General features: G+C 38.4%; 1 long non-coding RNA gene across 9 annotated transcripts in view; it reads left to right on the top strand.

Annotated features, from left to right (window-relative positions):
* The window catches only part of LOC128851641 (uncharacterized), a 56,267-nt gene that overhangs the window by 23,829 nt on the left and 16,768 nt on the right, over positions 1-15,670 (top strand). For 7 of the 9 annotated variants that reach the window (XR_008449009.1, XR_008449014.1, XR_008449012.1 and 4 more), the window contains 3 exons: positions 4,052-4,334; positions 6,467-6,635; positions 10,289-14,367. This is a non-coding gene — a long non-coding RNA (uncharacterized LOC128851641). Of the gene's footprint in view, positions 1-4,051; positions 4,335-4,856; positions 5,024-6,130; positions 6,345-6,466; positions 6,636-10,288; positions 14,368-15,670 lie in introns of all 9 variants that reach the window. The other 2 variants (XR_008449013.1, XR_008449010.1) reach the window with 2 other exon arrangements.

Here is a 15,670-nt window from a genome sequence, read left to right as displayed (position 1 = left end):
TTAAGGTACTTAACGTGGGTGTACTAATGATGGTGAGAGCAGTGCTGTGGTGGTGTAGGTGTTGACTTCTCAGCCTGTTATGTGTGACGTTAAGAAGAAGATGACAAGTAAAAGGGCTTGTGGCTAGATTATAAATGCAGATGTAACTGTAGAAATAGGAGCTGGGAAGAGTTACTGACTTAGTGAATATATTGTTCTGCTGCAGTCTTGTGCCACTCATGGCTTGTGGCAGACACTGCAGAAAGGTCCTGCAGTGGAGACGGGCAGGAGGGCTGCAAACAGCCTCACCAAAACCAAACTAGTGCATCTTCATTGTGCCCTGGAGCACCACTGCTTCTAGGACCCAGAGTCCAGATGTATTCTGGTGGGCTTCTGGGTGCTCAGAAACATGAGCTAAAGTAACTCATCCTAAGAATTTTTAGCTATCAGTTCCCAGAGCATCTGAAGTCATGTTTGCAAAAATGTGTACACTGAGCTGCTAGCCTTCAACTGTTGGTCCCAGATGAAAATTCATGTATTTATTAAAGGAGTGGCTACTGATGCATAATGCTTTAACTTCTTGGGAACTGGATGTAAAATATCAGAAAGGTGTTTTTTCTGTGTGCTTGGAACCAGGCCGCAGGCACTTTAGATTTAAGGTAACAAAAGCCACAAGTTCTGGAAAATAAAGACCCTCTCCCCCTCTCTTTTCCTTTTTTTATTCACTGTTGCAACTATGTGTTACCATGTCATTAGGAATTTTTTTACTCCTAATTGATGGCACTGTTATTGAATAGTAATTATTTTCAGTTTTGTACATAGCTGTTTGTCGGTTTATTGAAATGAACTGCTACCCTTGCATCCTGATCAAAGCAAAGAGGACGAAATCCCAGTGTTGCACTTTTGAGAGCATCAACAATGAAGCTAACCTTTCACCTTTGACTTTCTTTTAACCCTAATATTGAAAGACAGTAGCAAACAATTCAGCTAACTTCTTAAGTGAAAGAATATTCAAACCAGCCCGATTGTAATGCAGTGTCCTTTTCAGTCGAATGGAAGATCTCAGAGTAATGCATACAAATAGAGAGGCTGAGTAAGTTCATTACTTTGGAGTTTCTGGTGTGGCAATAGTAGTGAAATGGTTAAAAGGTTGGCTTTAAAGTGGTCACAATTAGGCTTCAAAGTTAACACCCCACCCCACTGAGATGAATGGGAGCAGTTGACATTTCTTAGTGCTATTGTTTCAGTCTGGCTTGCTATAGCTTCTAAAATAAGACAACAGTACATCTGTTTACATTCTGCTTCCGCAAACCCAGATGGGCTAGAAATTTCATTGTTTTTTAAGTGGAAGCTTAGATTCTGGAGAATACAGCAATATCCACGGGGTATCTGTAGGAAGAAGAGCTGAAAGCCGCCTCAATCACAGACATCTCCCCCTGCCCTGTAAAATTCTATTGTTCCAGGACAAATCTCTAAACCACTAGGGGAAAAATAAAGTCATGTATATTTGAAGTACTTTTTACTTACTACATGACATGCACACAATAACTTCTCGAGAAATCCCTAGTGTACCAATTTTCATAAATGGATGTGGGATTTTGAACTTTTTCTCTTTTAATAAGAAGCGAGTGCAGTAAAATAAGGTAAAGGTCCTACTTTTACCAAATGTGGTAGCTTCTTTTAACATCTCCTAACAGAGAAACTTCTGTCTCTAGAGAAGACAGTTTCACCCAGGAGCGTTTGAGACCAGGTGTTACTTCCTGTGTTCACATGTGTAGAATCCTTTAATTTACCTCTGAGAGTGATAAAGGAAGAAATAAGATTCTTAAGAGATATTTCTTGCATTTTGTTGGTACTTTAATATGGCAGCTCCATTAACTGTAGTTAAGATCTTTGGAGCTGGAATGGATTAATAAAGGTGCAAATAGGGCCATAATTTGTAGCAGATGGTCTCTGTTACCCCATGCCTCCATTCGCGTAGGGAACAGTGTCCTCTCTGACTTTTGTTAGGGGGTCTGCACAGTGGCAAACTGCCCTCAGTGGCAGCCAGAACCCTATGAGAGCTTCTCTGATAAAGGCAGCCCATTAGATATGCTTAGGCTGTAGATTGAAACCAGCTGTGAATCTGTCAGAAAGATTTTCCTCATTGTGCTTTCATCAGGGTGGAAAGTTTGTGGCTTGTTCTGCATATATACTTATTTTGGGCTTCGTTGCTCTGACTTTCAAAGTCCTAGAGTCTGCCAGTGATAAGAGCTCTCATGCATACAGGCTGCTTTAGTTGCTGGCACCCATAGACCCTGCCTGCCTTTTGCCCATGGACAACACAGCTTGTGCTTCAGAAGTGACATTGTGGGTGCTTCCAAATGGTGTCTCCCAGATTTCAAGCTGTGGTGAATCGTATGGTGAAAGCAAGCATGCCATCTGTGGTTTGGGCATGCGAAGCTCATTTCCTGCCCAGTTTCAAGCAGCATTTTCTTCTTAGTGAAAAATAAAGCAGCCCTGAACCTAGACAGGCCTCCAGGTTGAGAAAACCATGGGATATCAGCTGTCTCCTCTCCTGCCCTTCTCTTCATTTCCTGTGCTAAGTGGGGAGTGCAGCGGTCTGGTCTGTTTGAAGAAAATACATGAGAAAACTGAAGAGGAATGTTTATTTTGAAAGCTTCTCTCATAAGTTTATCTTTCTATTTAAAACCATTTCTCTACAAGTGAAATAATGTTAAATCGTTCTGGAGAAAAGTAATTCCAATGTGGCAGAACTCCTGCATTGTGCAGCCTGAACCACTCAATGCAGCTATGGGAGGAAAGGGATGCTGTTTAATCAGAGGGCTAGAGAACAGCATCAAATATGCATTGGTTATATTTATTTCCACTTCCCATTTCCCTAGTCCATTTCTGACTGTGGATCTCTATGCTATTAGACAGTTGTGAGTTGTCTTGCACATCTTATGGAAGAAAATAGGTATCCTATTAGACTTTTCAAATATAGTCAAAGTGAGTTCTCCAAGCTTACAGTAGGTCAGTGGCAGAGCTTGGAAAACAAGTTAGAAGACCTGTTGGCTAGTTCTTTATATTAACTAGCAAACTGATCTACTTCCTTGTATTATAATAGCATTGTGATAACTATGTGTTCAGAAGCCTAAACTTTGCAATCTCCCCTAATATGTAGAGTTTCCTGAATAGACCCCAAGGCAAAACTACTATAGCTTCTCTATCACTTGCCATAACCTGCTTTCTGCCTCATATTCAAAGGTGATTTTAGTAACAGAATTACCTTTTAAGGAATATGAAGTACTGGGGATTCAAATGGACAAACCCAGACAGAGCAGGAATTTGCCATCATGATGACATTATAATATGACTTCTGAAAAATTAACATGTCATGAGAAAAAAAAAATTAATTTATTAACTTTGTTTTTTAACTTCTTATTTTTCTTTCAGAAAAGAAAGTTGCCCCTTCCATTTTGAGACTATTTAGTTTTAAATAAATTCTGTCTTTCTCTTTTGTGGTCTGTTTCTTTAGTTGATTTATAGTTCACATGCCTACTGCTCCCAGTGTCTTTGCTGGTCTGAGCTTGCTTGCCACCTGGTATTTGCCACTAAGCATCAGAATCCTTGTTTTCTTTGAGTAGCTTGGTACGTTATGGCAGTCATTACTGTGTAGAACGAGGGATGCAGATGATCACTCCTGTAGTTCTTATGAGAAATGCAATAGGAAGAGTCCGTCAAATTAAAACAAAAATTCTTAGATTGTAAATAATAAAAATTGGAATTTCATCAAAAAAAAACCCAAAGCTTTTTTTTTATTGGAAATTCTTTTTTTTAGAAAAATAAAAAAAATATTTACTTATTCATCTCAGTTTAGGAAAAAAACCCAAAAACTAACTACCAAACTATATTATAGATTAAATGTCCATCTTTTTTTAGCTCTAATTATCGTAATGGTGTACAAGAATTTTTATTTTTTTTTTCTCTCCTTCCTTTTTCCACCCTAGACAATGAAAATAATTTAATCTAACAGTTTTTACATTGTGGTCTGTGGACCAGAGCTGACTTGTAAAACTTTTTCTTTCAGTGATTTTATTGTTCAAGAACCGATGCTTCGAGTTACTTCTGGCCATGTGTTTTGATTTTGTGGACGTGTATGCTTAAAGAAAAGAAGAAGAGTACTAATCGAGCACATACCTTCTGTATAGCTTTACGTTCTAATTACATTCAAAGTGATGCCAGAACTGCAAAAGTAACAACTACTCTGAAAGATGGAGTGAACTGAAAAAGACAGAAATAGCAGCAGTCGATAAGAGAAATCTGGGACTTCTTCACTTCAGGCATTCAGTAAGAAAGAGGAAACAGCACAGGTAAAATATAACATGGAGTATTGGCTCTTACTGCACGTATTTTTAAACTTGCTGGCATAGGAACAGCGTTTTGGGTTGTTTTTTCAAGGAACAGAAAGTCAACAGGGTTCTGGTTCGTGGTGGGGACTAACAAATCAAGTAGTAATCAATTATGTTTTAAATAGACAAGTGAGAGCTACATGATCTTAGCTGCTGCATCATACTGAGGGTTTATTTTCCATATTGCCTGTTGTGGTTCTATTATATTAATGCTTAATTTTTGTGTAGTTTGAAGGTTGTTGTGTACGTGACTAGATTCACTCCATACTGGGATATACGCCAAGATTTTAAAAGTGATTGTTTACTTTGAGCACCTCTATTTTTAAGGGTGCAAACCTGAGAAGTTTTAAAGGAGTGCAAAGCATGCCTTTTCTAAAACTCAGTTGTCTGTGTGGTGTGTCAATATGGCAATATGTCAATGGAAAAATGAGAGAAGAAAAAGAGGATGCAATCAAAATCCTTGTTCACTCTTCACCATTTCAGTGTCTGATCTTTAGTTTGCTGAACTGAGGTGAACAAATCTGGGTGCTGTACTGTGCTGGAACCTGGAGCGCCTACCCTGCTGTTGTCCAGGCTAAAGGAAGCAAAGACGTGAAGTGTGACAACACCTGACTCCGTGCTTCCCTTCTGTAACATCCTAATTGCTCTAGGTCTTTATCTAAGATTTAGATGCGGTCTTCTGCTAAGGTGGTGGTGGTGAGATCAGTACTGACTGTACCATATGGGGAATAGGTGTAATAGCTACAGAATATATATTGTAATGCACATGTAGCCTATGATTCCATCTTTCTGTCCATTGTGTGGGTGAATCTAGCTTATGCAGGGGCAGCAAGAAGACAGTTTTTTTAAAAGGATGGCATGGACATGGGTGCTGACAGGATAGTTGGCTTAGGGTTAACTTTTCCCTCAAATTCTTTCTTGCTAATAAAGAATAGCAATGTTTGGGTTGCAGAAGTTAATTTAAAAGAAATACTGGTATTGAAAAAAAAAGTAAAAAAAAAAAAAAAAGGTCTCGGAAGCATTTCTATAGATTTTTAGCTTTTTGAATGCCTATTTTTAGGACTAGATTTCAGCTGACATAGCTCCATTAAAAAAGCACTTTGCATTCAAGGAAAGAAAATAATGAAGTGTAAGCTGTGAAGCTTTAATTGTTTAAAGTGCAACAATTGCTTAAAAACAGGCTGTAAAGCCTGCTCTCACAGCTGGAGAAAGGGATATTTTTTATTCATAGTCTCAAGGAATGGGTGCATAGGTCCTGAAAGAGACAGCAGGGTATAAAAAAAGTAGGCTTTTAGCGTGAAAATATTGCCAAACTCCCTTACTGAATAATTTATGTAAGGGCTTGTATCACATGGGAGCCCAGCAGTGCGGTGTCCCATATGAAGTTGTGACTGGTTGTTTATGACAGATGCAGGCTACTTCAATTTTCCTGTTATTCCTTAAAATAAGTCCTTAGGTAAGTTGCAATAACCCACTTAGAATTTGGGAAAGCCTTGGGAGCAGAAGAGCTGCAGTGCTAGGAAAGTTTTGATTTCATTTGAAAGCATATATCCATAAAATCATTTTAGCGCAGACTCCCCGTCTCATGCTGTGCTGACTCTGTGTGAGATCTGACATTGTTTTCCACTCTTTAGTCACGAGAGCTCGGGGGAGGAGGGGTGGGAGAGAGGAAATATAAGCAAAAATCTGAGCTTGATTTTTACCATCATACAAATTTAATCCAAGTTGCTTGTGCCAATCATAATCCTTCCTTTCAGGTTTGTCCTTTCCATGTGGGTCAATGACAACTCAATGCCTGATGCATCAAATCCAGAAACTTGCTGAGACTGTCAGTATCCCTGGCAGCATCACATGGTGCAGATGACACTTATTTTGACTGTGGTACATGACAAATGTATTCTCAGGGCCAGTCTTCGCTAGGGGCATGGTAGTGTGGCTTCCCTGCTTTGTTACTGCTCCCCTCTGCTGCAGGTGTGTTGCACTGATAGATAGTAGTGTTTGTCTTTGCCTTAGTTTTAACTGTGTTATTACTTTTTTTTTCATTTATTTGTTGTTTTGCTTTTCTTAAGAATGGTGTTTTCATTTTTCAACAGTGATCTTGATCATCTTCACTGGAGTTGATGGGAATCTGATCTCCTGCTACTCTGCAGCACACGTCCTTTCTAAAATATGAGTATGTTGGTGTTGGTTTCTTTCTGTATGCTGTACAAAGCAGGCATACCCTTCAATAGGTACTCTTTGTTTGCAAGGGGTATTGACAAGGTAAGTATTTCCTTGCTGCTTTTCCTGCACATTTTTCTCCATCCTTATTACCTTCTCTGGGTAGTGCCAATAACGAGAGCAGCAGAGCTGCCAAACTGCCATGTTGTTCAGATTTTCTTTGGGTAGTACAAGCAATTAGCTAGTTAGAAGATCAGCCCTGTATTCACATTAGTATTTCTGTACTTATAAGTGAAGTGAACACCTGATGGTAGCTGGTAGCTGTTGCTTGTGGCACTACTGAGGAGAATTGGTGCTGCTAAGGTGGGAAAAGAATTGCATTTCCATGAGATGTTTGGGATTTTGTCTGCTGGATTCTTTACTTTTCCTTTATGGTGCAAGAGAAATGTTTAAGGGGCTACCCTTTTACATACTGTGTAGGAACTTGTCCAATCTAGTCATAAAAGGAGGGTGATTGCAACTGCATTCATTGATAACTTCCAGGTTGAGAATCTGTTATGGTAGACTTTGTACAATGTGATTGGAAGGAAAGGTAAAGACAAATGTGCTTTGTTACAACCCAAGAGCATGTGACAGAAGAAAGGAGAACACCACTCCTCATCCTGTCCAAAGGGATATGTATATATATTGTTTCTATCAGCACAGCCTGAAGTCTGGTTGCATTTGCTCCCTCTGCTCAGGTGTGGTTTTGGTGAGAAAGGGCTTCCTTTCTTTCATACATCCTGTTTGTGAATGCTAAATAATGGTTTGATTCCAAATTTCAGCTGCTCCCTACTGCAATATGTTCATCAGAATTTCCAGTTTGATCCCAGGGAGGCCTTCCTTAAAGTTTTCTAAATGATGAAAACTTGATGTTAGAAATGCTGCTAGCCATGCATCTGATCCACAGAAAATATCACTTACGTTAAAGGAAATAATTCAACCTCCTTTGTTCTTTTTACTCAGTTTGAGTTTAAAGTGTGATGAGCATCCTGGCTATACTAGAACACATTAATTGTTCCTGAACATTATTACTGTTATATTCCAGGAGAAACACATCCGTTCAGGATCTACTTCTGATTTATTAGATTAGGAAAAAATACATATATAAAAGATGTCATATGAGGCTGAAACTGTAGCCCATCTGTTGGGAGATTTTTTGCTGCTATAGGAGGGGCATGGTGATGCTGTTCTTCCTGAAACAGCAGGACTGTTGCTTCCGCTGACTGAGATAGGTTCCCAACGTGTGGGGGCCCACATCTTGATTTTTTTGAGATAGGTGACTCTGAACACAAGGTTAACTCTGTGCCTTTCTCTTTACTGTTCTCGTTACTACTTTTAAACATCAGTTGCCTTCATGGATCTTTTTTTGTGATTATAGTTACTAAAATATGCAACTGGTTTGGGTTCCTCACCTAAATATTATAGCTTGATGGAGAATCTGTGATACTTGCCATTCTCCCTCTTCTTCAAAGCTAGACTATGATTAATGAAAACGTGCAGTTAGTTTAATACAGTTATTTTTTTCTGAGATTCTCCACTCCTCCCCTCTCCTTCTCCCTCTCTTGCTCCCTGCTTCCTTGTACTTTGTTTCTTTAAACGTTACTCAGAGTAAAAAGTAATTCTGCTCCTTACTTGGGCAAAGAACCTTTTGAAATAAAGTGAGTTTGCCTGTACTCAGCTGGTTAGGACCTTAGGGGCTTCTACTGTTTTTCTGTGTGGGAAGTGCCATTGCTGACAAAACCAGATATGATCTTTTATCTAATCCTTTAGATCAGCAGGTTAAATTGTGATTTTTGACCTATAGCAGTATCACACAGTCGTATAGTATTGTTGCAGTCTGACACTTCAGTAGAAAAAAATAGGTTTAGCCAGGGTTTGTGAATAATTGTGATTCATAGAATCATAGAATGGTTTGGGTTGGAAGCAATCTTAAAGATCATCCAGCTCCAACACCCCTGCCATGGGAAGGGACATCTCCCCCTACACCAGGCTGCTCAAGGCCCCCAGAATTATAAATAACATATAAGTGTTATTCTAACATTTATAACATATAATAAGATATAGATGTTATTTATTTTATTTAATGCATTTATATCAACATGTTATTTTATAAGTATATAGATAAATATAGAGTGCAAAAAACATATCCAAAGTTCTAGTGTCTGAGTGGAGCTAGGCTGTTGACTCTCATTTCTACAGGAATGGAGGAGATGGAAAAATACAAAATACCAATGATTCCACCGCAGTCTCTAAAAGCAGGACTAAACATGATGACATAAACATGAAAATATGTATATATAAATGACTATATATACTTATATATGTATATATGCAGTTCTGAGCTCCAACCTCAATTCATGAAGTTGCCAATATGCATGCCTTATCCTACATATCTACACATGTGATAAGCATATGATAAAAATTAGACACAGACAGAAATGCCTTGCAGAATTTGTGGTCTGAATGACAAGATTTATCCCATAGGAATGCCTTCAGTGCGGTGATTTAAATTCATTCCTCTGCTATCCTAGTAAGTGGTAGCCACTCTAGAAAGCTTCTAAGCTTTCCATAACCAGACATGTCACTAGTAGTCTTTCCAAAATGTGATGTCAATGGAGCTGCAGCTGGTTAAAGGGCTACATAGGGCAAAAAGTGGTATTAGTGGCTAATAAAGGCTAATTCTTTTGCAAGCAAAATTAATTCGCTTCACTAGCTTGTTATGACTTGAAGTGTCTGGCCATTGAACTATGCATCTGGCTCATTTGTTGCTCTCAAAGAGATGGTACCCTGACTGACAGCTGTACTGGACTGGAAAAAAGTAGCCCAAATGAGTAAGAACAAGGGGACTTTAGTTTGTGCAGCTTCAGGACAGTAGAAATCCTTACAAACAGACTTAATAAGCAAAAGAGATGAACCCTACAAAGAATGTGTTTGATATAGGTCCTGGCTCAGGGCACTAATTTTCCTTTAATAACTGATTCCTAAGGTAGAACTTGGGCCACAAATATTGCCTTCCGCTTAGTTTATATACAACTACCTAAAAGACACAAATGTCCAGTAAGTTGTTGCAACAACCCTAAATAATCTCTAGAAGCCTAATTTCCAGCATGTTCCAGATCTTCTCGTGGTGCTCTAAAGTGATTTAAGCTGCACCAGAATTGCCTGAGCTCTGTGGATGCGTATTTATTTTTACTCACTGATGTTTTGGGGTAAATGCCACATCAGAGTGTTTTTATTATCAAGTTCCTGTTCCTTCCCAGTGCAGCTGTACCTATTCTAAACTGCTTCATCAAAGGGGACCATTTCCTTCTTTTCTTAATCTCAGATCAGTTTACCGACAGCAGTTGTTCCCGACTTCCTTAAGCTCGCCCTACATAAAAGCTTTTTTAAAGTCTTCCCTGCGTCCTTTCTTTCCTTAGTACATACTTATAAACACACACAGACACACACGTGTCCATGCATATTTTAATCAGTTTCTGCTTCAGTCCTGTAAACTTGTGCACGGTTAGACTGGCAAAGGCCTCATGGAAAAGGTTACTGCTAGACAGCAGCTAAGAACATGCTTCCTTGAGTACTTCAGGTACTTCCAAATGGTTTTAATGACTTCTTTATGAGATGGTTCAAATTTCTGAACTCTGTGATAAGACCATGCAGACAAATGTTGCACTAAGGTCAGTACCGATTACTTTTTCACTGTGATATTATTTTTGCAGGTGATTTGAGACTCAATGTTAATGCAGGTCATCAAGAGTGAGAGGCGGGAGATGTTGCCTTTTGTGCAATTAAACCCTTGGATGTTGTTTCTGGATTGAAGGTTTATAGAAACCACATGGAAATATTGGTTTATATTGTTAAGTAAATTTTGGGTCCCAAACTTTTTTTCATTATTGAACAGTATTTGACTTAAAAGGAGAACTTGGACTAATGAATGGTTGAGCCTGGCTTCTGTAGCATGCCCGCAACATTGCTTTCCTTGTATCACGGACCCCTGTGAAGTGCTGCCAACAGTGTTTTGGTAGAGGGTGGAACATGAAAGGGAAATCTGCCAAGAGAAGACACACAGGTCCAACTCATCACCCCAAAAATGACAAAGGAGAGAACTATTAACATACAGAAATACGATGCTTGAAATTAAGCTTTTACATCTGTATTGTCTTGTTCCTGCTGAAGTTTTTTTGGATTAGCCGTGGTTGGGTACAGCTTGGGTGCCCAGCCCTTTGTGAGGCTAAGAGATGGTGAGAGACAGTAGTATGAATACTCTTTGCTTACTGAGGGTCTTGCAAAATCACACAAGATGAAACTCCTAGTGTTTTCTTTTCACACAAAGAGGGATTTTTCTCACATAGTAAAAAAAAAAAAAAAAAAACTGTAAAGGCTCTTTGATCCAGTGTTAGAAATAAGGACATTTTTAAGTATTGGAAGAGGAGCCTAACTTATTGTGTTTCATAAATGATAACTTTAGATATTGAAAAGATAATGAGAAATTACAAAAGAGAGATCTTGTTACAGAAAGGAGGGTAAAAAGGAACAAAACTAGTCAACCAGGAAAGCATTTGGGGAGATATGTTGCTTGCCAAGAGATACTGGTGCAGCACCCCCCACCCCCTGTTTAGGTGCCACCACAGTTATAATGCAGAAATACATCACTGCTGCTAACCATGCTTAGGCTGCAGGTGACAGACACTTCTGCTAATCTCAAATATAGAAGTATTAATAGATTGTATTACTGCCAAAAACTGCTAGAAAACTTCTAAAGATATCTTGACCCCACTGAAAAGTCGAAATAATCTGCTTGCTGGATCAGACACTTTCTCTGTAAGGAAGAAAAGTAGTACTGAAATACTGTGAGATGTGACATCTTCCTGCTCTTATTAGGTTTTACCATTGTTCTTCCTCTCAGTTTGGGTCCCCTTGTAAAATAAATCTCAGTTTTGAATCTGATATTGGGAGTAGGCTAGGATCCTTTTCATGTTTTTTCTCATTATGGGCTACACTGTGACCAGAGTTGTTACTTTTCTCCTTTGTCTGCTGAAGAAATTCGGCTCTATATGAATATTCTTGTTTGTGCTCTGCTGTTATCACCTGTATGGTTTCAGTTCTTCTCAGTCTGCCTTTATTAAAGACAAAAGTGCAGTTCAAACCTTTTTTGCTTCTACTGTCTCCCTGGTTTCTCCTGCTGTACCTCGACATCTGAAGTTTTTTTTCTCTGCTTTTCTGTCTTCTGTCTGCAAAGATCTTTATGGGTCCAAAAAATTACACCATAGTGCAGCAACAGCCAGCAGTATTGCAGTTGCCCCAGTGCTAAGCTGATAATGCAGACAGTCCTGAGGCATTCTACTTTTGTGCTTTGAACTCCGTCTCAGAGCTGGTTTCCTAATTTGTCCTGTTAGCACTGATTTGCTTTGTACTCCGAATGCAATTGCTCTGTTGGTAAAAGTTACAGCAACTAGATCTCCATTTTTTTCCTAGCATAGGCAAAGCAGCAGTGACAACTGCCTCTCCCTGTTTTTATCTTGGCAAACTTCCCAGCAAGATGTGTACTTAATTGTAATTTGCTCTCTGTGGTCAGCAGCAATATATCAGCTTTTAGTATCTCAGTAGTGTCTCTATATTTAACTCTGAATGTGTCTAAGGCCTCACCTGCTCTTATACAGAGTAACTGTATTACAATAAAGTTGTATATAGCAACAGAAATGATTGCATTTATTGTATTATTTTTGTGTATGTTTATATGTATTATTGTTAATTCCTCTTTCATTTGCTGCTTAATCTGCTTGCTGTGACTTCGAAACAAATCAATCAAACAAAAAACCACCCCATCATTATCTTTTGGAAAAACAATACCACTTTCTGGGGAAGGCTTCCTCTCCTTCCTTGTTAAGAATCACAATGCCTGTGCATGCAGTGTATGTACTAGGGCTGTTACTGAATTTTAGGCAGAGAAGCAATTATCTTTGAAAATGCTTCAAAAGAACCCACAAAATGAGCGGGCCATAAATCCAGGAGCAACATGAGAGCAGGAATATGAAACCTTCAATGTGCAATATGAGCCTTTTAGTCTAATCTCCCCTATTTCCACACTGGTGCTAAATATGCTGCTGATGTCCTTGGAGGAAAACAAATGCACTAGGCTTGGACAAACAGTATTTCTGCAAGGGCAGTGGGCACTGCTAGGTTAGGGTCAGTTTCATTTCTGTAAATTTCCTAGATGAAACATTGAAAAGAAAAGGCTAAATTCTTGCAACTGGATTTGTGTATGGTGGTGAAGTTTGGCAAATATTAGATCATCTTAATCAAGTTGTCAATGTTACATCTAGACTTTCAATTTTAAAATATATATATTTCATATAAATAAAACTGACAGTTTTCAATCCAGGTACATACCGTGCTCTCCAGGAACTGCTGTTCTGGATTAAGAAAAGTAAAATTTGCATTTGAAGTGCATTAATAACTGCTGTAAGGTAAGAAGATAATTTAAAAATGATTAACTTGCCTGTAGCATTTACATCAGATAAGTCAGCAGTACTTTGCTAGCCATGGTTGGATTGTATTTTATATTGGAGACAGCTAACCATCCCTGTGTGTCTTTGAAAGAGACTTTTCCTACTATTGGTCAGATAGTAGATTGTGTTTTCTTATGTCCAACGTCAGGTAATGTAAGGAAAAGTGATGTTGTTCAAAAAAGAAGCAGCTTCAGTTTAACTTGAGATTAAATTAAAAACTCAATTGATTTTGTGTGTGTTTGTGTAAAAATAGCATATCGATTGTGAAACAATTATCCAGCTTTTCCAGATTTCATGTCTTTCACCCACCACCATCTTTCCTGTCCTGTTTTATAATCCTGCTAGATAATTTCTAAAATTAAATTTTTTGAGAAATGAGTGATTTGCCACTTTGTACTCTTAGTACTACTGTTGATGGAAAACAGAAAGCCACTCAGTGTTGTAAATGTCACCTGTTCAGGATTTTTCACCTTCCTCTGAAATATTCTGCATTAATGACTGCAACTGTTGTTTTAAACTTCTATATATAACTCTGCTTTGTTTTACAATAGCTGACTAAGAATGGTTTATCTTAGAAACTTTGATATATTTTTGCAGCAAGCTTTTCAAGATCTCATTCAGAAAGCCTTTCTGTCACCATTTAATGAATAGTTCAAGTCTCTATAGATTGTGTCTCAGAATTTTCTAGTTACTTCATTGTTAAATGAAGTGTTTAATGGGTTTTAAATTATTACATGCTGGATATAAATTGCTTATGAAATCAGGTAGGTTTTGTTAATGCAATTTATTTCTATGTGTTTTGTATGGAAAGTATCTTTTACTAAATAGTTGAGCATCTTCACAGATGCGTAACTGTGTAATATTTTTTTTTAATGAGACTTAACTTGCTCCCCAAATGTGAATGGATTTCTAACATCTGAAAGTGATGCAAATCACAGTGGTAAGGACTGGCATATGCCACATGTCCAATGTGGTGGTTCATGGCTTGTGTGCAGGAGGACCCACATTAGGTTGTGTCTCACTGTGCTCTTTTCTCTCCAGGGACACAGTCTCAAGTGGCAGCAGGAGGACGATGGTGTCAGTTTGCAATGAAAGCATCCCTCTCCCTGGACTCAGGGGGAGAGTCATCCCTCTTCAGGGATCATCCGCAGAGATTGTTGCCTAAGAGAGTTACAGAGCTGTGAACTAGCAGTTGGGATCCCAACTTCAGACCAAGGAAGCAATACTACCCTGGAGATACATGACAGCAGCAATGCTGTGGTGCAGATTAGAAGGAGGTGATCAGAAGTGTAAGTCTGTTGTGTATGAGACCACATAGAATCATAGAATAGTTAGAGTTAGAAGGGACATTAAAGATCATCCAGTTCCAACCCCCCTGCCATAGACAGGGACACATCCCACTAGATCAGGCTGCCCAAGGTCTCACCCAACCTGACCTTGAACACCTCCAGGGATGGGGCATCCACAACTTCCCTGGGCAACCTGTGCCAGTGTCTCACCTCTCTCATAGTGAGAGAATTCTTCCTAATGTTTAGTCTAAAGGCTCTATCAAGTTTGGGAAGTGCTGTTTTTTGCTGACTTTTCCAATCTAGACCCTATAGAAAGCTTACCTTTGGCTGACTCTAGAGAACCACCTCATGATTCCAAACCATGAAATGAAGCATGGTCATTGTGATTATACTGCTTGCTCTTAATAGCAGAAAGGGAGTTGTTTTTACATTCAGAAAAAAAAGGAATGTTTTTACATTCAGAAAGAATAAAATGCTGTGAAACTAGTGGAATTGTAACAATAGCATGAGGAATGCTGGTAAAATACCAGCATGACATGGCTTGAATTAACAATATTATGTTTTTTGCCACATGTTAGGAACCACTAACCCTGGTGGCTACTGTAACTGATTAAGAATTGTATGGGAATCTGTTTTCAATATCTGTGATTTAAAAATATCTTGGAATATAACACTGGAAAAGAAAATATATTTCCTGCAATCTGCCTCAATGCCATTTTGTCGCTGTCTAATTTCTGGTTTTCTTCTATTGTTTTGTGATTTTTTTTTCTCTAGTTATTTATTATTTTAAATACCTGTTTTCATTTTCCCGAAAACCTGACGTAAATCAGAGGTCACGTGCTTAAAATCAGCTGTATAGTTATACATGCTCTTTTTTTTAGGGAAAATGTAAACATTTCAGGGAGAAGAATCTATTTGTGTTTCTGATTTTTATAAGATAAAATAGGAGTGAAACTTGAAATGGTTTCTGTATGCTTCTGTTGGATCTATTGATTTTTTGTTTTCCTTAGAAATTTAACTGTGAGAGCTGAAAGGATCTGATAAAACTCATTGATTTTTTTTTACAGTTCCTGTGATCTCTACTTAAACTTCATTAAGCACTTAAACTCAGCCTGACTAAGCTGGAATGGTTGCTTTAAAAGTGAGAATTATCATCCTGTTTTAAATAAGGAAATGAAAACTGTAGAGCTACAGGAATCATTATGGCCACTTTTTTCTTCCTAAACCACTCAAACAGCTTTAACTCATTGATAGTATAATTTTTGCTCTGTGGACTTGAAAGCTGAGTGAGGCAACTTTCCCA

The sequence above is a fragment of the Cuculus canorus genome, chromosome 3 (genome assembly GCF_017976375.1).
Source record: "Cuculus canorus isolate bCucCan1 chromosome 3, bCucCan1.pri, whole genome shotgun sequence".
Classification (NCBI taxonomy): domain Eukaryota; kingdom Metazoa; phylum Chordata; class Aves; order Cuculiformes; family Cuculidae; genus Cuculus; species Cuculus canorus.
This window is presented reverse-complemented; position numbering and strand designations above follow the sequence as displayed.